The sequence below is a fragment of the Bufo gargarizans genome, chromosome 11 (assembly GCF_014858855.1).
Source record: "Bufo gargarizans isolate SCDJY-AF-19 chromosome 11, ASM1485885v1, whole genome shotgun sequence".
NCBI classification, from domain to species: domain Eukaryota; kingdom Metazoa; phylum Chordata; class Amphibia; order Anura; family Bufonidae; genus Bufo; species Bufo gargarizans.
This window is the reverse complement of record NC_058090.1, coordinates 13887453-13911257: the sequence shown is the minus strand read 5'-3', so window position 1 is coordinate 13911257 and position 23805 is coordinate 13887453. Positions and strand designations below refer to the sequence as shown.

General features: G+C 45.2%; 1 pseudogene; it reads right to left on the bottom strand.

Annotated features, from left to right (window-relative positions):
- LOC122922033 overlaps window positions 1-19060 on the bottom strand; it is a 53228-nt pseudogene extending 34168 nt beyond the window's left edge.
- Window positions 19061-23805: the final 4745 nt, after the last annotated feature.

Sequence of the window (23805 nt, the reverse complement as noted above, 5' to 3'; positions counted from 1 at the left end):
CCTCTCCCCCTCTCCCCCCTCTCCCCCCTCTCCCCCTCTCCCTGTCATTATTTCCTCCCCCCTCCCACTCTCTTTTCCACCTCTAGTGTAGCGTGGCCGAGCTCTGTTCGATCCGCGGTACAGGAGCATTTGTTTCCTGTACCCGGCCGGACTGACAGGAAGTGCACACTAAGTGAGCACTTCCTGTCAGTCCGGCCGGGTACAGGAAACAAAAGCTCCTGTACCGCGGATCGAACAGAGCTCGGCCACGCTACACTAACAGCACACAGCAGGCGCAGGCAGGCGCTCAGCCTCAGCCACTCAGGCGGCGCAGAATGAGGGGCGCCGCCAGCCGCCCGAAGTTTTTTTTTTTTAAACCGCAACGTGCGCCCCCTGCTGAATACAGGGGAGGGGGAGATGGAGGGGGCGGGGGCCCGCCCGCCCCGTGGGAAAACATAAGTGCCGCCTCGCCTGCCCATATTACATTGCGGGCTGTCGGCCGCCCGGCGCCCCTGTTGCTATGGCGCCCTGTGCGGCCGCACAGCCCGCACACCCCAAAGGCCGGCCCTGGTTGTATCATCGCTAGGCTTGAGCGAATCGGGTTTGGATCACTGTATCTGAACCCCATTCTTTTAAAAACGTCGTCCTTCTGTAAAATGTATGGCCTCTGCTGAGGTCTTTCTGAAGTTCCAGCAAATATCTATGTCTCACTTTGTTTATTCACATAAATTACTATCTAATTTGCCGAACCCTAATCATCACCTACTGTCTCTGGGGTGGTGGTGGCTCTTTTGAGGGTTATGAAAGTAGTCACTCCAAGTATGGGTTAGGACAGGCCATCCACATCAGATTAGTAGGGGTCCGAGTCTTGGCACCCCCTTACGATCAGCTGATTAAAGTTGTTGCGGTAATCGGGCGAGCGCTGCAGCCTCTTCCTTGTGTAGCAGGCACACCACCATGGCAGGGGAGGTCAAGCAGCTATAATAGTTCTGCTTTTATCTACGGCTTGCAACACAACAAGGATTTCTGGATCAATGTGCACCAGTTATAAAAGCAGCACATGCCATGAAATGTTGTGCCGCATGGCCTGGCACGGATTCAGCATTTTACTGCGGGTGAGAATTTTATTCAGTCCTATTCACACCTTGAATTTGAAGACGAGAACTTGCAGCGCAGTCCCCCAACATAACTGAAGGGTGCGACTCTCTGGCGAGGGGTCTGACGTTCAGTACCTCCGTCAACCAGCTGTGGTCTCTTCATTGTTTACCAGGCACAGCGCCAGACATTTTATAGTGTTTACGTGTGGTACTGCAACTCTGAGATATGTGTAGTACCTCTTACAGCCACTAAATAATGTATGGCGCTGTTCCTCAGCACCGAAGCCCCCTCAAAGACCTGACCAGCAGTGGTGCTAAGGGTCAGACCCTCACAACCTGATATCAATGGCCTATCCTAACCACGAAAGCTAGAATCTTATTGTACCTATGCCATAGGTGGACGGTGGGCGTAAAAAAAATGGAAGTGAGTGGAACTCGTCTGGAAAGGTTACCTCTAGGAGTTGCACCAGCATACTCTTCAGCGCCTGGTCCTGGCCGTAGCAGAGGTAGCTATGGGTGTAGATGGTGTAGTCATAGCCGTAGAGTCTGAAGGTCATCTCTGTACTTTTGTTTTCAATGGCCCCCGCAGGTTGGAAAGTCATTTGGGTGGAGGCGCCTCCTAGGTCCATGGCACCGAACATCTGAGCTTGTTTGGGATGCATCCAGCTTTGTATATAGGAATACTGGTTTGAAGGAATAGACAACCGGGTCAGCAGATAGGGTCTTCATGACTCCATGGGAAAGGGTTAGATTTGACTACTTACCTGTACGAAGGTTCCCAGGAGGTAGTTGACCGTGACCCACCCTAACGAGCCTTCCTCCTCGCCATCCAATATTCGAGCTCCTTGGAAGTTCACCGGATACTGACGAAGAGTTTTAGAGACTTCGTCAAAGATTTGCTGGGTTTTGTTCTCGTTCTGCAACCTGTGAACAAAGAGGGCAAGAGTTTGGCCATGCGACAGTAGGCAAAGGTAGAAACCAATATGACCGCCATCATGGCTCTTAAAGGGACACCACCTAATCAATAAATGTATGATTTTAAGTGATTCGCTAGAGAGAAAATTGATTTCTGAGACATCTGTTTTGCTTACAAGGTGGAAAAAGAGTTGTCTGGGGTCAAATAGAGTCACTGTAATCATACCCCTACCAAGGCCACCACGACAAGCACGGGACGGATTGTAACACTGAGAAGATACATATTGATCATTCCATTAGTGACATGTAGATAAACTGCAACAATGTCACATATTCACCATTAATAGCTATTCCTTCGTGTTATTGCAGAATGGGCACTTTTATCTGCGCTTCATTTTATCGTGTCCTCTCTTTTTACACCTTGTCCTTTTTATGGCCAACATTATTTGCAGCTTCATTTACAGGAGGAAGGACTCCATTGACTTAATTGCAATTTACCATTCTGGTATCCTGAAGTCACCACTAGGGGGAGCTTAGAAGCCAATTGCAGACAGTTTTAGGAATTTATCTCCTTTTTGATCATAAGAACAGGGGTCCTGTGTCCTCCGCTTGAATGGAGCGATAGTCGAGCATGCACACTGCCGCCATTTTCAAATTCTATGGGTTAGGGTTATCTCCAGCACCCCCATAGAGTTGAATGGAGCTGTAGTGTGCATGCTCAACTGCCACTCCATTCATAAGGAGGGGGGGGGACTGGCCCCCTTTTCTTGTGACTGGTGAAGAGGGGGGGGGGGGGGGGGGGTCCTACATTAAAACTCCAGATAGGGAATACCCCCTTTAATGCATAGAGCTGTATCATAACACAGCATACAGTAACGCTCCCTCTAGTGGTGGCGAAGGGAGATGCAGGCAGACAGATTTTTTTATTTTGAATCTGTATAAGGAAAATGAAACTTTGACCCCTTTAAAGAGTTAGGATAAAATAATAAATTAGCAGGGGGCTGCAAAATGAGCCCTCCGCCCTTGGTCAGATGAACTGAAGGGAAGCATTCGGCGGACCCCAGGATTTGGTCACAGGCAATGGTTATGCCCCCATTTTTAAATGTCGCCCTTGGAAGCTGCCTATTCCTCCCACCGGCCCTGGATGGCCAAGGATGCACATTAGAGATTTTGCACCCCCTCCCCACATAGCAATTGCTGTTTCATACTCCCTTAAAGGGGGACCCCGACAACTCGAACATTTTTAGTCCTGTCCTTCTACTTTGGGTTCCTTTTAAGTCGTGTCCGGGAGGTGTGCACCGAAGAACGCAGAAGCACCCGGTGTTCTAGAAAGCGGGATTCTGCACACAGGCAGGGGCGCACCTAGCCTTTCTGCTGCCTCAACTGGCCTCAATGGTGGTGCACCCCTGCACACAGGGGCCCGCTTCCTGGACGGGGCCCGTGACAGCCATTGTTGCCAGTGATAAGTATTCCTTTCAGCGCTGTTTGCACAATTACTCAGTATTTTATTAGGATGTTTGTTTGGTAATTGGCGATGTCAGGTTGAATGCAGATAAGGAGATGATTGCATAAGCCGTTATGGAGGAATTCTGGGTAATTCTGTCATGTTATTACGCTATCACTTCTGATATATTATACAGTATATTTTACTTGAGTAGCCTCATGCCGGCTGTAGCCCCCAGTAACGTCCTGGTCTCTCTGTGCTGTTCGGAGGGGATGATCTTCAGCGCCTCGTCCATACAGGGTCTGAGGATCTCGCCGGCCTGGGCCGGATCATCAGCATAAGAAGACAGTCCTGAACCTGAGAATTCAATAATACAGATATGTAATACAACCCCTTTAAATCAGACTACCCCTTTAAATCAGAAAGCAGAACCCCAAGATCCCAGAGTTGAGGTGCCCCGTACACAGGTACATTGCTTGCTGGCGACTTATTTCCGTTTGCGCACAAAAGGATCGGACATGTTGCATCTGATGAGGCCAATGGACGCCACCTCTTTAGCACCCACTTGACCAGTCTCTCTCACTGGTGGTTTACGAGATTTCCCTCTTTGCTCTCGACGCCCTGACTTGGTGAGCTTGGGACGATACGCAGAAGTCGATCTGAAAAATCAGAGCTGCAGTGCAAAGCATGGGGGACAGTCCAGCCGAGGAAGTGTATTTCGGGCCCCATTAGACTGGCCTATAGCTTTCGGCCAGATGGGTCCATGTTGATTTGGTGGGGAGAAAAGCCAGGCTCCTAGAGTCACTGATTCCTATTGAAGCAGCAAGTAATCATTAGCCATAGATGCCGGACTGCACCAGAAAATCATGGAGTGCCCCTTTAAGAAGAAGCCATGGGATAGAGGAATTCCCTGCTCGTACAATACATGAGAGGTCTTGGCCGCTCTTCAGGTTTGGATTGCTCTGCCAATATTTGACTTTCTGAGACCTTTAAACATTATTGATTAATAGTCTGAACTTGGCCAGATCAGCAGGGACGACAGCAGAATCAACCCTTTCGCTGCCGCCCATTATGTCCACCTCTTCATTTAGAAAGGTGAATATTTATATAGGTAGCCCAGCCCTGACCGCTGCGTCTATACGTGCTTGGAGTGTGGGAGGAAATCCATCAAACAACTCCATGCAGATGTTGCCCCTGCTGTATCTAAGCTTATGTGTGATACTGTCTGCTGAACCACTGCTGTACCCAATTCTATCATGTGTGATACTTTTTGCTGTGTATCCAATCCTTTCGTGTGTAATACTTTCTGCTGAGGCAGTATCTAAGCTTATGTGTGATATGGTCTGCGCGCTGTTGTATCTAAGCCTATCATGTGTGATACTGTACTGACATATCAAAGCTTATGATACTGTCTGTTGAGCTGTGTATCTAATCCTATCCTGTGTGATACTGTCTGCTGAGCTGTGTATCTAATCCTATCCTATGTGATACTGTCTGCTGAGCTGTGTATCTAATCCTATCCTGTGTGATACTGTCTGCCGACCTGTGTATCTAATCCTATCCTGTGTGATACTGTCTGCCGACCTGTGTATCTAATCCTATCCTGTGTGATACTGTCTGCTGAGCTGTGTATCTAATCCTATCCTGTGTGATACTGTCTGCTGAGCTGTGTACCTAATCCTATCCTGTGTGATACTGTCTGCTGAGCTGTGTATCTAATCCTATCCTGTGTGATACTGCCTGCTGAGCTGTGTATCTAATCCTATCCTGTGTGATACTGCCTGCTGAGCCGTGTATCTAATCCTATCCTGTGTGATACTGACTGCTGAGCTGTGTATCTAATCCTCTCCTGTGTGATGCTGTCTGCTGAGCTGTGTATCTAATCCTATCCTGTGTGATACTACCTGATGAGCTGTGTATCTAATCCTATCCTGTGTGATACTGTCTGCTGAGCTGTGTATCTAATCCTATCATGTGTGATACTGTCTGCTGAGCTGTGTATCTAATCCTATCCTGTGTGATACGTCTGCTGAGCTGTGTATCTAATCCTATCCTGTGTGATACTGTCTGCTGAGCTGTGTATCTAATCCTATCCTGTGTGATACTGTCTGCCGACCTGTGTATCTAATCCTATCACATGTGATACTGTCTGCTGAGCTGTGTATCTAATCCTATCCTGTGTAATACTGTCAGCTAAACTGTGTATCTAATCCTATCATGTGTGATACAGTCTGCTGAGCTGTGTATCTAATCCTATCCTGTGTGATACTGTCTGCTGAGCTGTGTATCTAATCCTATCCTGTGTAATACTGTCAGCTAAACTGTGTATCTAATCCTATCATGTGTGATACAGTCTGCTGAGCTGTGTATCTAATCCTATCCTGTGTGATACGGTCTGCTGAGCTGTGTATCTAATCCTATCATGTGTGATACCGTCTGCTGAGCTGTGTATGTAATCCTACCCTGTGTGATACTGTCTGCTGAGCTGTGTATCTAATCCTATCCTGTGTGATACGGTCTGCTGAGCTGTGTATCTAATCCCATTATGTGTGATGCTGTCTGCTGAGCTGTGTATCTAATCCCATTATGTGTGATGCTGTCTGCTAAGCCACTGTATGTAATCCTGTGATGTATAATACTGTCTTCAAAGACTGTGTATCTAAGTCTATAATGTGTGATACTGTCTCAGAGAATCACGTAGCTCCACACTTCTGTAGATAACAGAACGACAGGCATTTTGTTAAGGGCTCGCTCACACGAATGTGTGAAGCCCATGCCTGTGCTGTAGACCACAAATTGTGGTCCGCAATGCACGGGCACCGTCTGTGGGGCAGGCGCATGGTGATCGCAGACCCATTCACTTGAATGGGTCCGCGATCCTTCCATTCCGCAAAAAGATAGAGCAAGTTCTATCTTTTTGCGGTGCAGAAGCACGGAACAGAACCCCAGAAAGCACTCCGTAGTGCTTCCGTATTGTTCCGTTCTTCAGTTCCGCATCTCCAGATTTGCGGACCCATTGAAATAAATGGGTCCGCATTCGTGATGCGGAATGGCCACGGAACCGTGCCTGTGTATTGCGGATCCGCAAATGCGGTCCGCAATATGGCAACGGGCAGCACACGTTCGTGTGAACGAGCCCTAATGTGGAGAGAACAGAGGCCTCTTATACATAGAAACTAGTGAAGCCATAAATGGAGGTGCTGTCCGTAGTAACCAATCAAATTCAAGGTTTCATTCTTCCAGAGCAGCATAGAAAAAAAGAACAAGGGATGTGATTGGTTGCTGTGGGCAAGTCTTGATTGGTTGCTGTGCAAAGTGTTTGGTTGCTGTCGGTAAGTCTTGATTGGTTGCTGTGCAAATTGATTGGTTGCCATGCGATGTGATTGGTTGTTGTACGATGCGATTGGTTGCCGTGCGATGTGATTGGTTGCTGTGAGAAATATCTCCATTTTGTACAGTTTGTCTTATTCAAGTCTTTTTCTGAGGTAAAAATGTAAATGTACACAGACAAATCTCCGGCTGTGTGACTGGCCATGAAATGAAGGGCTGCTGACAACTATGCCCATGAAAAACCACTGCTGCCATATAATCTATAAAGCACCGTCACAGTTGTGGTGAAAGGAGTTGTCAGCCATTTTGTATTGTAAACAGGTAAGCAGGTGAGGTAATTAGTCGGCTTGGTATTCGGTCACCCAGCACCCTATATCTGACTGGCTAAACACGTACAGCACGGACTGCATGAAATTATCACACGATCGATTTTTTTTTCCCCTTTGCAGATTTCTCTCGCGTTATTAAATGAGAATTTAGAATTCCCAATTTTTTGCCCAGCGTGCTCCTGGTGCAACACTTTGTGTCCATGAAAAACAAGACTCAGTATAAATGGAATGCATGATGCGCGTGTGAACAGAGTCATGTATACAACCAACAGATCTGACACAGCCATATACAGGGCCGGTACAGTCGTATACAGGGCCGGTACAGCCGTATACAGGGCCGGTACAGCCGTATACAGGGCCGGTACAGCCGTATACAGGGCCGGTACAGCCGTATACAGGGCCGGTACAGCCGTATACAGGGCCGGTACAGCCGTATACAGGGCCGGTACAGCCGTATACAGAGCCAGCTGGTGCCATGTGGGGAAGAATATAGCTCTGGACATACATTCACTTGTAGGAGAGCCCTATTACAGCTTTTAACAAAACGGAGCCAAGATCTGGCGGCCTGCACGAGGCCTGTCTGAGGTAATAAACCTTCCTGATACAAGGTGGGCCACAGAAAACTAGGCCGTCTCCAACATCTCCAAATCAGACTGTCTAATAGTAAATCAGTCTTAGTTGTCCATAGCAACCAATCAGAGCTCTGCTTTCATTTTTTCAGAGCCCTGTAGGAACTGAAAGCTGAGCTCTGATTGGTTGCCATGGGCAACTTAGACTGATTTATTATTCCGTTTGATAAAAGGCCTATTGTGTCAGAAAGATGGTGACTAGGAAACACAAGAGACCTTTTGTCGACAAGTACTCGGGAACAAAACCACCGGCCAAACGTTGTATTCAGAGTCTGGTTTGGAAATGGCATCAAACATTAAGAAACCGAGGTCTCCATCCATTAGGACGCCTGAAGTTGTGCATGAAATTCATAAGCGAATGGCAAGTAGCCCCCAGATATTAAATCGAAGACTGTCTCAGCAAGTTGGTGTATCACGAACGACGTGTCAGCGAGCGCTGAAATCTCTGAACCTGAAACCGTACCAAATAACATACTATTGCTGGAGATGGGCTACTTTTTCGTGGGCCACCCTCAGGGGTGTAGCTAAAGGCCTATGGGCCCTGGTGGAAGAGCTCAGCTTGGGCTCCTCTTTCCTCAGTGCTTTGTGGCAAGGGGGCAGGGAAGCACATAGCCTTCGTGCCGCCTGAGGCAACAATTGAAACGGCTGCCCCAAGCCATGCCAAATTCTTGACCTAACCCCTTCTCTCCAGCCAGAGGTGTAACTTCACCAGCATGCACTTTCTATAATACTGGTGTCTTCTTATGCGGCACAAGGGCCTTTGGGCCCCCTCAGGCTCCTAGGCCCGGGTGCCACCTCTATAGCTACGCCCCGGCCACCCTGTATAAAGGGAATGCTGCTAACCAGAGAAGAGAATATTTATGTACCTTTAACTTCACACATGTGGATCTGAGTAACAATCCCGGTGTCATTCTCCTTGTGCGCCGGCCATTGATATACGTAGAGCGACGTATGGGAAGACCCAGCATCAAACACCAAGCCGTACTGTAAGACACAATACACCACGCTATATTACAAGGACAGAGCACGCAATGAGCGAAATTATAATAAACAGTAAAAAAAGGAAAAAAAGCCAGGGTACGGCCACGTGTTGTGGTTGGGACGTGGCCTCCTTGCGGCTGAGTATTACGTGACAGTACAAAAAGCAGCAGGATCCTATTATCTAATTAGATCCTTATAATTTGTTCTGTGTTCATTCTTAAAGGGGTTGTCCAGAGTCCTCCTGAACATTAAAAGTAACCCACTCACCTGTCCGCAGTCCCACGGCTGCTCCTTTCCCGACCGCCTCCCGCAGGACCAGAAAGCGGATGGTCCCATGACCACAGTGGCTTGAACGGTACATCGCTGTTCTAATGGCCACAGTGGTCACGGGACCAAAGCACTTCCTGGTGATCTGGGAACGGAGGTGGACTGCGGACAGGGCGGTGGATTTATTTCATACTTAGGGGGACAGGGGAGGACCCCAGGGGTTGTCTACTCCACGGCTGGACAACCCCTTTAATAGCTGCACAGTAACCTGCAGACCCAAAACCATTAACAATGAACACTGAGGAAACAATTTGGTTTTAATTAGTTAATAGGATCCTGCTGCGGCTTGTATGACTACGTAGTACTTTGTCACATGGTGACCGTGTCTCCATACCCTTCGTAAATTTCTAGGTACTTGGCTCCCGAGATTTAGGGCTCATGCACACGAACGTATATTCTTTCCGTGTCCATTCATTTTTTTTTGCGGACCGTATATGGAACCATTCATTTCAATGGGTCTGCAAAAAAACGGAAGTTACTCCATGTGCCTTCTGTTTCCGCATGTCCGTATTACCGTTCCGCAAAAAACATGTCGTATTATTGTCCGCATTACGGACAAGGATAGTACTGTTCTATCAGGGGCCAGCTGCTCCGTTCCGCAAAATACGGAATGCACACGGATGTCATCCGTATTTTTGTGGATTCGTTTTTTTGCGGACCGCAAAATAAATGCGGTGGTGTGCATGAGGCCTTAACCAGAACTCTTGCAGTATAATAATATAGTAGTAAACACACCATAATGTAACAAAATGCTATAGTACAAACATAAAATACTACGATAGAGCAAAATGCTACAAATCTGATAATACATACTATGGCAAAAGTGTAATTTGATCGCATAATAAGCAATACTGCATAATATAACATAGTACTACAAAAAAAAAGATGCCGTATCAGTATGTACTATAAATACTAATATAAAAATAATTATACATTTAAATAAAATAAATACTGAAAATATTGTATTACACGGTGCAATATAGTACACTACAGAATACTCCACATTACGTACAGTATAATACAGTCCTCAGTAGACACAATGCCATACCCTAACACAGCGCAATACAATCCTGTAACAGTATAATATCAACCACACAGAGTGCGATATAATAGAATACACATATAATACCAAATACAACGTGCTAGTGTTATAAAGTGTTTTGATAGAGATCAGGCAGTATTATAATACATGGGACACAGTGTATTACCTAGAGGGACAAGTAGTTACTACTTATTCACGTATATAGCAGCACTATACTTAACACAATAGTGTAATACATTGTAGACATTACAGGAGACTGTGTTCTGCAGACAAATCAAACAATGGTTATCAGGATGCATGTGGTGGCAGCCCGGCCCATAAGTGCTCACACTATATTACCGCAATATCATGCAGAATACGCCATGCTATAAATAGGGTGCAATAAATGTTATTCCATAAGATTACGGGTGAAATATTAACCAACACTGCAATCCATACTGGCAGGGAGTGCAACACAATAATATAAGAAGTTATATAATGCAGACTACTCCGTGGTGTAAAAGTGAGCATACCATCACACGAGACACAATACTGCACAATACATTACACTATAATACGTAGTCATAAAATGTAATTCACTGCTCTAAACAACCACTGTAAATCAGAACAGAGACTAGTCGGTCACAATAAGGCCTCACGACCGGTGTGTTGTGTTCCGTTCCGCAAAATGGGGTTCCGTTGTTCCGTGATCCGTTTCTGTTTTTGTTTCCGTGTGTCTTCCTTTATTTTTGGAGGACCACCAGACATAAAGGAAGGTAAAAAAAAGTCTAAGACAGGGTTGCCATGTAAATGATAGGAATAAAACGGACGCGGACGACAATCTTGTGTGCCTCCGCGTTTTTTAGCGGTCCCATTGACTTGAATGGGTCCGCGAACCGTTTTCCGCAGAAATAATAGGACAGGTTATATTTTTGGGACGGACTGGAACCACGTATCACGGACACGGATAGCAAACGGTGCACTATCCGCATAGAAATGAATGGGGCCGCACCTGAAACGCTAAAATCGGCGGAACGGACGCGGAAGCAAACAACGGTCGCGTGCATGAGGCCTTAGTCACAACATTTTCAATGCAGTTTCTGATACCAAATAATACATGTGAATAGGGGCTTTAGGACATACAGTATGACAAAGTCCGTGTCCAATTCACTGTAAAAATCTCTGTGCGGATCTTACAATGGATTCACATCAGATTGTTAACACCATATTTCTACAGCTTCGTACATTGCTATAACACGGACCGTGCTCTACTATACCTGGTGGTAATAATAAAACCTGCAATAACATGTAACATAAGAGTAAATCAGTGCTAGAGTGCACTACAGTCTATGGCCTCATGCACACGACCATTGTGTGCATCCGTGGCCGTTGTGCCGTTTTCCGTTTTTTTCGCGGACCCTTTGACTTTCAATGGGTCCGTGGAAAAATCGGAAAATGCACCGTTTGGCAGCCGCATCCGTGATCCGTGATTCCTGGCCGTGAAAAAATATGACCTGTCCTATTCTTTTCACGGCCAACGGTTCACGGACCCATTCAAGTCAATGGGTCCGTGAAAAAACACGGATGCACACAAGATTGTCATCCGCGTCCGTGATCCGTGTCCGTGATCCGTGTCCGTTTTTTCCTATTATTTCAATGGCAAACTTGACTTAGATTTGTTTTTCATTTTTCATGTCCGTGGATCCTCCAAAAATCAAGGTAGACCCACGGGCGAAAAAACGGTCACGGACCACGGACCTACGGACTCCGTTTTTGCGGACCTTAAAAAAAACGGTCGTGTGCATGAGGCCTATGCCACGGGGGTCTGTGTGGCCAACCTCACCCATTGTTTTCAGATTGTCTCCTCTGTACTCTGATCTTTCTACTTCTCATAAACTCCAGGTGTTTTCATTATTTGTGAAACGATAAGAGTGAATCGACTTTATGTTTATTACTTTGTCAGCATTTTATTAGGTACCGTAATTGTTTTTACTGTGTACCGGAAATAATTTTTTACAATTACCTGAAATGCCATGACATCATTGGATTACAACACAAGGTTTTAGTTTTTAATTAGGGTTAACTTACCTATATGGTAAGAAAAAAGTTTCCCTTGGTATTAAGAGATGGGCTGCATATTAACATTCACAAACTGACAATGACAAACACTGTTTTGAAAGGGGAAAAAGTGTAATCAAGTACAAGAATAGACCTACTATAATACTGCTCCTATATACAAGAGTATAACTACTATAATACTGCCTCTTATGTACAAGAATATAACTACTATAATACGGCCTCCTATGTACAAGGATATAACTACTATAATACTGCTCCTATGTACAAGAATATAACTACTATAATACTGCTCCTATGTACAAGACAATAACTACTATAATACTGCTCCTATGTACAAGAATATAACTACTATAATACTGCTCCTATGTACAAGACAATAACTACTATAATACTGCTCCTATGTACAAGAATATAACTACTATAATACGGCCTCCTATGTACAAGGATATACCTACTATAATACTGCTCCTATGTACAAGACAATAACTACTATAATACTGCTCCTATGTACAAGAATATAACTACTATAATACTGCTCCTATGTACAAGAATATAACTACTATAATACTGCTCCTATGTACAAGGATATAACTACTATAATACTGCTCCTATGTACAAGAATATAACTACTATAATACGGCCTCCTATGTACAAGGATATACCTACTATAATACTGCTCCTATGTACAAGACAATAACTACTATAATACTGCTCCTATGTACAAGAATATAACTACTATAATACTGCTCCTATGTACAAGAATATAACTACTATAATACTGCTCCTATGTACAAGAATATAACTACTATAATACTGCTCCTATGTACAAGAATATAACTACTATAATACTGCCTCCTATGTACATGAATATAACTATTATAATACTGCCTCCTATGTACAAGAATATAACTATTATAATACTGCCTCCTAAGTACAAGAATATAACTACTATAATACTGCCTCCTATGTACAAGAATATAACTACTATAATACTGCTCCTATGTACAAGAATATAACTACTATAATACGGCCTCCTATGTACAAGGATATACCTACTATAATACTGCTCCTATGTACAAGACAATAACTACTATAATACTGCTCCTATGTACAAGAATATAACTACTATAATACTGCTCCTATGTACAAGAATATAACTACTATAATACTGCTCCTATGTACAAGAATATAACTACTATAATACTGCTCCTATGTACAAGAATATAACTACTATAATACTGCCTCCTATGTACATGAATATAACTATTATAATACTGCCTCCTATGTACAAGAATATAACTATTATAATACTGCCTCCTAAGTACAAGAATATAACTACTATAATACTGCCTCCTATGTACAAGAATATAACTACTATAATACTGCTCCTATGTACAAGAATATAACTACTATAATACTGCTCCTATGTACAAGAATATAACTACTATAATACTGCTCCTATGTACATTAATATAACTACTATAATACTGCTCCTATGTACAAGAATATAACTACTATAATACTGCTCCTATGTACAAGAATATAACTACTATAATACTGCCTCCTATGTACAAGAATATAACTACTATAATACTGCCTCCTATGTACAAGAATATAACTACTATAATACCGCCTCCTATGTACAAGAATATAACTACTATAATACTGCCTCCTATGTACCAGAATATAACTACTATAATACTGCCTCCTATGTACCAGAATATAACTACTATAATACTGCCTCCTATGTACAAGAATATAACTACTATAATACTGCCTCCTATGTACAAGAATATAACTACTATAATACTGCTCCTATGTACAAGAATATAACTACTATAATACTGCTCCTATGTACAAGATACAATGTAGTGAACATAGTCCCAGAGCATCGGTCCACTCCGGACACAAGTACCTACTATCCTATGTACAAGAATATATGTAACGAGGGGCCAGCGACGTGTGCTTCCTTCGCAGCGCTGCTGGCACCCTGCGCAAGGAGAGGGTCAAGAACGCAGCCTGCGTCCTCGTCTCCATGGCAGCAGGCGAGCAGCAGAGGAGCTGAGCGCCGATAATGATGATCGGTGCTCAGCTGTGTTGGGCTGTGTACTATGAGTCACGTGACACTGGCCACGTCATGTGACTCACCAGCCAGGGCTATTTAAACAGGCAGCCTGCTGGCCACAAGTTGCCTGTGATTGGTCTTATTTCATGCACCAGCGTATCGTCTGTTAGTGTTTGTTGTGCTCTGACTTCGCTCTTGCTACCTCCTGCATTTGACTTGACCTCTTGGCTTTGACCCCGGTGTAAGTTTGACTTGATCTTGCTTTTCCCTTTTGTATTGTTGTTCCTCCTGGCCTCGGCTCGTATTGACTTTGATATTTGATTAACCCCTCAGTACCTGTCACTTTGTTTGTTGTTTTTTTTCCCTTTATTGTATTCTTACCTTTAAGGCCCTGCACGTACTCAGATTAGGGACCGCCGTCAAGTTGTACACCGTCGCCTAGGGGGGACCGCGCAAGTGGGCAGGGACAGAGGTGAGAGTGGCGCTCAGGGCGGCACACACTTCTCCCGTACGTGACATTATAACTGATTATCTAGATGTAGTGTGCTGGAGGTGAGGGGCTTCTCGGACAATGCTTCCTCATATCTTTTGGGTCTGCCAACTCGATCATCCCCTCTGGGGTAGTGTCAGCGCACTCCTCTGCGACCACCTAGGCTGTAATGTCCCCCTTGATCCTCTATCATATCTACTGAATGTAACATCTGCCCCTGTTAGGAGGCACTCACTTAAATTATTACAGGTGCTGATGGCGGCACGCTGCCTTATTGCCCCGTTCTGGCAACACTCTGACTCACCAGGGATCTTGGAGTATCTGGCTGCCTTGATACAAGGTCCCTGTCCCCGTCTCTTCTCCCTGTGCGCGGATGAAAACATCCGGTGTCGAGGGGTGGGGGGAGCAGCTATTGGCAGGTGGGGACGGGGGACGGGGTGGGGGGGGGGCAGTTTCTAGTATTGGATAACCCCTTTAATGCTTTTTCCTTGCTGTTCATGTTCTATTGGTCAACCTTTGTGCATTTGAATTTGAATTATTCTTTGTACGACTTAAAAACTTTCCAATAAACATACAATAAAAAATAAAAAAATAATTGTCTTATCCGACTGCAGATGACGGAGCAGATGGATGACCACTTCACTTTTTTTAATTTGTATTGTACATTGCCCTGAAGAGAACGACGCCACAGGGTGTGGAAAGCCTCCGAGCCGCTCGTATCCTGCTCTGTATAATATGTGCAAATAACACAACAGGATGTGCGCCCATAAAACCAGTATCTTACCAGTAATATTCATTAACGTGAGATCCAGTTATGTTTACATCCATGGATTCACTGTCAGGACACGGGGCACAGTTCTCATTACTTTCCTAAATTTTTTACAGCTTGAAGAAGAGGAGGCCAGCAGAAGGAGCACCACATGAATCGCATGAATTTTGGTGCCCTAATGGGTTACCCCTGTGCGAGTATCACTTCAACCAATGGTTATCTATGAAATCGGATGGAACGCTGGACACAATTCTTTAGACACTGGCAGGGATGCACACAGAAAGGTGAGGGCCCCTGTGCAAGAGCAGTATATGGGCCCCTTGCACTAATATAGTTTATCACAGATCGTGTGACGGCGGTAGCTGGCCGCCAATGTCCCCCTACTCTATGCAGTGGTCCCGGGCTCCGTGTATGGGCGAGCACTGTCCTCTCTAGCCATCTTCATCATTGTCCGCGTCCAGCCGCATTGGGGGGTAGGTAGCAGCGGTGGTCAGCGGCCAGTGTCTACCTATTCACCACCGCAGTCCCGGGCTCTGTCCTTGCAGGTGCCATCCTGTCCGGACGCCGGCACCACAGTTTCCTTCCAGCCCTGGACACAGCATGCCTTCCAGCCTGGTCCCTGTAGCACATTGTTTAAGGGCCGGCGTAAAGCACTTCCTGTGATTTAATGGTTAAGCACACGTGACCTGTGCTGACCTTCTGACCAGTCACCTATATAAGTGCTCCAGTCCTCTTCCCAGGGGCCTGAGCCTCAAAGGTCCTTGTGTCCTGCTAAGGTTGCTTTTGTTAGTGCTTCTATTCCTGATCCCCCAACCCGTGCTTGTCTTCTGGATTCCACTAACTGACCCTTGCCTGCTCCATCTCGACTATCTAATTGCTGACCCGGATTGCCTGACCTGTACCACCTGCCCTGACCTATTGCTTTACAGCTTTGTCTCTGCCTTATCCTTTGGCCCTGCACGGTCGCTCTTGGTTTTGACTCGGCCTGTTGACTACGTCCATACCTCTGGTACCTGCTAGTCCGCCTGGACAAGCTTCTTTGTGTGCCAACCCACTTCAAGAGCTAGTGACCTGCTGTTCTCCTCGGGAAAGTCTATCCCCACCATCAGAGGTACTGTGAAGAATGAGGGGTTCACTTAGAGAACGTGCTTGAAGGAGGCTGGTCACGTGGCACAGTAGGTTCAACCGTTGGATGTTTTGTGGTCTGCAAATTGCAGATCCGCAAAACACGGATAGTGGCCGTGTGCATTCCACATTTTGCGGAATGGAAAGGCCATCCACTAATAGAATAGTCCTATCTTTTCAATAATGTGACATGTTCTACTTTTTTTGGCGGAACGTGAGTGTAATCAAAAATTTTTTGAATAAATGAAATAGATAAAAAACGTAACGGACACGGAAAAAATGCGTTTGTGAGCTCTTATACTGGTCGTGCATATGGTACATCCACCAGTACTACAATGGTAGTGCTAAAGTCAGTCCATTATTTCTCATGTGCATTGCTTTTGCAGTAACTTACTGTATATGCTATACAGGCGTGCACCTAGCCTTTCTGATGCCTGAAGCAAAAACTGAAACTCTTAACTGAAATTTCTTAACCTATCTCCTTTGCTACAATGAAAGCGCTCATTGCCCATGGCCCTTCCGCTACCCCTCTCTTACCCCTACCTGGTGCTGCCTGAGGCGATCGCCTCACCTGGCCTCATTGGTGGTGCACCCCTGATGCTATACCATGCCTTTTGTATAGCTTCAGGGGTAGAGCATGACACATGGTTTGATAACCAGCAATTGGAGAATCCGTGTGTCATGCTCCGCCCCCTCAGCCTCTGAATTAGGTCAAACACAGAGCATCAGTTTTGCCTGGAGTGCTCCTCAAAGGCTGAATTGCAACACACATAGCCCAGGCTGCAAAGGCATAAACAGCAGGTCCATACGGGAGGGATGGTAATTGTGGAAAATTATTATATTTTTATCAGAAATATTTATTGATATTAGAAACATGTGCTCAGTTCATCTGGTGAGGGTCACAGAGAATTGTTACCTTTCACATCAGGGCAGTTGTCACAGCCCCTCCCCTTTTAAGTCCCGATGTTTTTCCTCTTCTCTCCAGTTGTAAGATCTATACAGCCATTCTTGGTTATATCTGTTTCTGGGGAAGCAGAGCGGCCACCCTCACAGCTACCAGGGTGTAGGGGAGATTAGCTCTCTTCCAAAAGGAAGTAACACTCTCTCTCCAATGCCGCCTATTGGAGGAAGCCATCTAAAGAAAGGTTTCCTTCCTTCTGGAGGAGAGGTAATTTGCATACTTTTTTTCCATGGAGCATTGCATGTAAGACTCCATAATAGATAGGTCTCTTCAATGAGAACCAGTAACCCCAAGAACAGTGTAGGGTGAAATGCCCAAGGGATCGTTCGCCTACTCCAGTATCTCCACATAACTGGGCAGATTCACCATTCTGGAACAGCTGGATAACACCCATCATTGGGGTTCACCCAAATTTATAGGGGACTCTTCTAATTTCAATGGTTCATGCCGTTCCCTTACCTTGTTAGGTGATGGCTGATATATATCTCTGGTCCCCACTAAACTGAGTATAAGGGCGATGACCCCCGACACAACGGAGATGCAGATCAGACATGCTACCGCCAAACCCTTACGGTTTCTGCACATGACAGCATCGACCTGCGAAACAACAGATGTGAGATCAGAACGGGGCACCGAGAAGGTATAAAGTACAATGCTAAACATGAAATCCTCAAATAATGTAACAAGGGCCACAAGAATAGAGACAACATAACAAGGGCCACAATGACAGAGACAATGCTACAAGAGCCACAAGAATAGAGACCATGTAATGTGTCACAAGAATAGAAACAATGTAACAAGGATCATAATCAGAGAGAACTGGAGGAGGGCAGAAAATGGCATCTATTGATGGCCACCACAGAGGGGCAGCTTTTGGGGCAGTATATTGTGCCGCACTGTGGTATATGGTTCTGATGGGACAGTTTTTGGCACTATGGTATTACTGACCCCACCTATTTATGTTGCCACGTCTTCGGTCAATATGGACCCACCTACAACATGGGGCCACTTTTAGGATTTTTTTTCAGAGCCACGTTAGGTTCTCAGTCCGCCCCAGGTAGAAACAATGTAACAAGCATCACGATAATAGAAACAACAAGGGCCACAAGAATAGAAACAATGTAGTCAGTGTCACAAGAATAGAAACAATACAACAAAGTCCACAAGAATAAGTAATTAGTCAATAAGAATAAGAAATGAACACACAAGACAGAGGTGCGGGCGAGAGGCTCCTGCCGTTCATACTGGAGGCAGATTCAGTGACTCCCTCATTAAGGAACATATACTGTCCCAGGAGTTCAGATAACAGAAGGCAGATCTGAACGGCAGTGACAACCAAAACTATTCTGGGAAATTTGGAGTTGGTATTAGGTTGGAGAAGCTAGGCGGCCTGGTATAATGCCAAATAAAAAAAGAAAAGAAGGGGGGGTGAACATACCTGTCCTGGTTAGTGTCCGCTACTCTCCAGAGCGATCACCCTACTGCTCCTCTTCTCATGGGTCAAGGTGCAATGTGTATAGTGTCATTGTGTGTGATGCATCAGGTTCACAACCCCTCCCTCCAGGCAGGTAGCCAATCACCTGCAGGAGGACGGTGCCAGTGGATTTTAACTTGGCACAAGGTCTTCAAAACATTGACTGTTAGACGCGATTTTAGCCTCGTTCTCCATTCCCTAATGTGCTGTGGGCAGAGATTTACTGTACATTGCAGAATGTCACTTTTCACAATCTCAGGAAAGAGAGCAGAGTATCACACTTATAGGATTAGATACATTGCTTCACCAGACTGTATGACCCATGATGGGCTTAGATACACCAACACAGCAAACAGTATCAAACATGATAGGATTAGATAACCTGGTTCAGCAGACTGTATGACACATGATGGGCTTAGATACACCAACACAGCAAACAGTATCACACATGATAGGATTAGATACACTGGTTCAGCAGACTGGCGCACATTTGCTAGGGATTTGCGACTGTTTTATGTTTAAATCGTTGCAAGTCCCCTTTTCTGTTTGGCTGTGCAACAATATTTTGTCGCACGGTCGCTTTTACACAGTCTCTGCCAGTTGCATGGAAACAGGTGAAAATATTGCTGAAAAACTACTCCAGGCGCACAGACTGCCACAGATACGCATCAGCGTAAAAAGCTGTTCTTGGTACATGTGCCCCACTGTGTTAAACGATAGGCTTAGGGCGGTGACGGTGAACCTTTTACAGACCGAGTGCCCAAACTGTAACCCAAAACCCACTTATTTATCACAATTTACCCTGAATACTTCAGTCCACTATAGTATATCTTCCATGTACTTTATCATTTAGCTATAATATGCTGCCTACGTTCAATGCGCTGCCTGCGCTGTTGATAGTGCGCCCTGCACTGATGAATGGCAGGAAAAGTCTAAGGCATATTGGTACACCATAGACTTTTTTCAGGGCGCGGGTGCCCACAGAGAGGGCTCTTAATGCCACCTCTGGCACGCGTGCCATAGGTTCGCCACCACTGGCTTACCGTCATTGGCTCAGCAGACGCTGTAACATACGATCAGGGCCGTCTTTACCAAGGGGCAAAAGGGGCAGTTGCCCTGGGCCCAGTTGCTCCTGGGGGGCCCAAGGCAGCTGCCTCTTGAGCCCTGCTGGCCACTGCCCCGGGTGTCAGGCTGTCGGCTACACAGGCATCATGATCGTACTGTGTTAATGATCTTAATTCTAGGACCTTAATGAGTTTTGATCTAGGACTTTAATGACATCATTACCATGTGACCAGTAACCTAGCAATTACTGGTCACATGGCTATGAGGTCATCACAGGTCCTACTGAGTGTTGCAGAAGTTAACTGTGGAGCTTTTTTGTGTGAAGATTACATCAGAAAAAGGTGACAGGGGCTGTTATGTTAATATACTGTAAACTACTGTATAGTGGGGTGCTGTATACTGTGTGGTGGGCTGTATACTGTGTGGTGGGCTGTATATTGTGTGGTGGGCTATATATTGTGTAATGGGCTGTATATTGTGTGGTGGGCTGTATACTGGGGGGGGGGTGGCCTGTATACTGTGTGGGGGCCTGTATACTGTGTGGTGGTCTGTATACTGTGGGGGGCCTGTATAGTGGGGGGGGAGTGCTATACTGCTGTACTGTATAGTGTGGGGGGCGTATCGTGTATAGTTTGGGGTGCTGTATACTGTGAGGTGTTGTATACCGTGAGGTGCTGTATACTGTGGGCTGCTATACTGCTCTACTATATACTGTGGGGTACTGTATAGTGTGGGGTGCTAAACTGCATACTGTGTGGTGCTGTATACTATAGGGTGCTATACTGCATACTGTGGGTTGCTTTATACTATAGGGTGCTATACTGCATACTGTGGGGTGCTGGGGTGCACTGTAACGCTAGGGTGAGCCGAGCCCTGGTCTCCTTCCTGCAGAGCGGTGCCCACTTCCAGCCCAGAGCACTGATCCTGAGCCGCTGGAGTCTTCAGAACTGGAAGTATTTACAGTCATTCACTGGACTCTACCAGATGTGTGGATTTTTTGTGTGTGTGTTGTGGTGGAGGGCGTGATTGCCTGCTAAGGTGTGGGAAGGCGGGATCCAGGGGCCCAAGTAAATTTTTGCCCAGGGTCCAATCAATATTAAAGACGGCCCTGCATACGATAGATACAACGGATACAGCAGACAGCGTCAAACAATCTGTATTTTGCGTAACGGAACAGCTGGCCTCTAATAGAACAGTCCTATCCTTGTCTGTAATATGGAAAATAATAGGACATGTGCAATTTCTTTACGGAACGGACATACAGAAACAGAATGCACACGGAGTAACTTCCGTTATATTTTCTGCGGACCCATTGAAATGAATGGTTCCACATACGGTCCTGCAAAAAAAAAAACTGGAACGGACATGGAAAGAAAATAGCCCTTAGTAGAAGGATGACCAGGTATAGGCTGGGCATATTAGCCATCTTTGGAAGGGAAGCCTTTGTACACTAGTACCCAGCAGTTTGATGAAATCAATGCAATAAATATATGAATGTCAATCATCCCAATAAAAGGAGAGGTGGGGGGCAGAGGTATGTTGGGGGGATCCAGGAGGTTCGGTATAGCTCCACACACAGTAGTGCGTTAACTTAGATATATTTTCAGCTGTGATCACCATTTATGCCATTGTAAGCCTGGCATCCTCACTGGTAGCGGGTTAAGTCAAGTCATTTCTACCTCTGCCGGTGCACAGGACAGACAATGGCAGAATTGTCACAACCTTATTATGGTGCAAACAAAATTACTACGTCTCCCATTACACATTACAGAAACTTCATGTTCCTCTTGGGACTGACTCATCTCGGAAGTTCTGCTCTCGGTTTGATTTTTTTTTAACAGGACAGGTTATTTTTAAAGGGATCTCATCCTCCTTCCTTCCATGCAATGTATCACTACAACTCACTGTAAGTACATTATGACACTGCTCATAGACATTAGGTGTTGACTATGAGAACCTATCGGCGGTCACATTTTTTAGGGGGCCGCTAGATCCTTCTCAATGGTTCAGGTCTGGGGCACAATGAATCAGCAAGGTTTTTATGATTTACTAAAGATAAGCAACAAAAAAGGTATCTGGCAGCTGCTGATCTTCCTTGCGGCTGCACTTAGACTTTTGTAGCACTAGTAACACAAAGACATTTGCAGTGCACAGATGCTATGCTATGCCGTTGCAGTCCACATTTTGGCTGTACTTCGTGCATGCTGGGGAACTGCATTGCCACCTACTGGCGGTTTATTGTTGCTACAGATCAGAGGCAGAATGGGAACTCAAAGTGGCCCTGGGAAAATAAAAAACAGAGGTGGCCCCATGTTGTAGGCGAAGCCAAACTGGTAGAAGACGTGGACAAGATTTGCACTTTGCATGTTGTAAATTTTGTGACATTCACTTTTGCAGCAAAAGGAACATGATAACTTTGCCCTCTTTGTCGGTACAATTATAATACCAAATACATATTGGGGGAGATTTATCAAACTGGTGTAAAGTAGTACTAGCAACCAATCAGATTCCACTTTTCATTTTCCCAAGGAGCTGTGAAAAATGAAAGGTGAAATCTAATTGGTTGCCATGCAACTAAGCAAGTTTTGCTTTACACCAGTCTTGATAAATCTCAACTTTTTATTTTAATACTTTTGCAGAATAAAAATGATTAAAAAAAACAAATAAATAAAAAATTATTTTGCTTCAGAACATCCCAAGACCCATAACTATTTTCTTTTTCTTTCTACCGAGCTGTGTGAGGGCTTGATTTTTGCAGGACAAATTCTAGTTTTGATTGGTATGATTTTTGGTAGCAGACAAGAAAAATAAATAAAAGCAAGTCTGTCACATGGCCACATGATACTGGCCTGAAGGTGCATTGAATGGAATCTAAAAATACTTGATGACAAACTCAGAGCAGCCATGATCGAGCACTCAGCCGCTGAGCACATCTCGTCACCTGTAGCTGTACATAGAACTGCAGGTAAACTTATCCTCACTCACACTTTGCTGCCCAAATGGCAAACTGAGCTCTGCTACATCAAGTAGATAAAGAATGCAGTGTGTGCCCCTGAGCCAGCGGCCATTACTGGACTTCTGGCTGAGCCTGTGCTTTTTCATCAGGTGCATCTTCTATGAGAACTTCGCCTCTGTTCGCCTTACACATGGTCCAGGTACAATGTGGAGTCACACAGACAAGACTTTTACAGGGCACAGCCATAAGGCTGGGTTCACACTTGAGCGTTGCGCAAACGCGCGTTTTATGCGCGTTTTTGACGCGCATTTTTATGCGCGTTTTTGTAATAGTAAACGCGCGTTTGACGCGCGTTTGTGTGATTCACTACAGTGTCCTATGGCCACAAACGCCCCAAAAGTCGCTCATGTACTTTTTGGAGCGTCGGGCGTTTTACAGCGCGATCGTACGCGCTGTAAAACGCCCAAGTGTGAACCATTCCCATAGGGAATCATTGGTTTCTCCTTGTTGAGCGTTTTACAGCGCGTAGGAACGCGCTGTAAAACGTTCAGGTGTGAACCCAGCCTTAGGGAGCTGTTACACAGTGCCATCGACTGCATTCACAACACATTTATAGAATTTGCAACATGGTGCCATTCATGTTTTATCCGTGTTTGACAGATCATTAGAAACAGATGCTTTGAAAATAATTTTTCAGCTGCACAGTGTCCGTGAAACACGGATGACACATGGACAGCAAACAGACACACCGACCACACACGGATCCGTC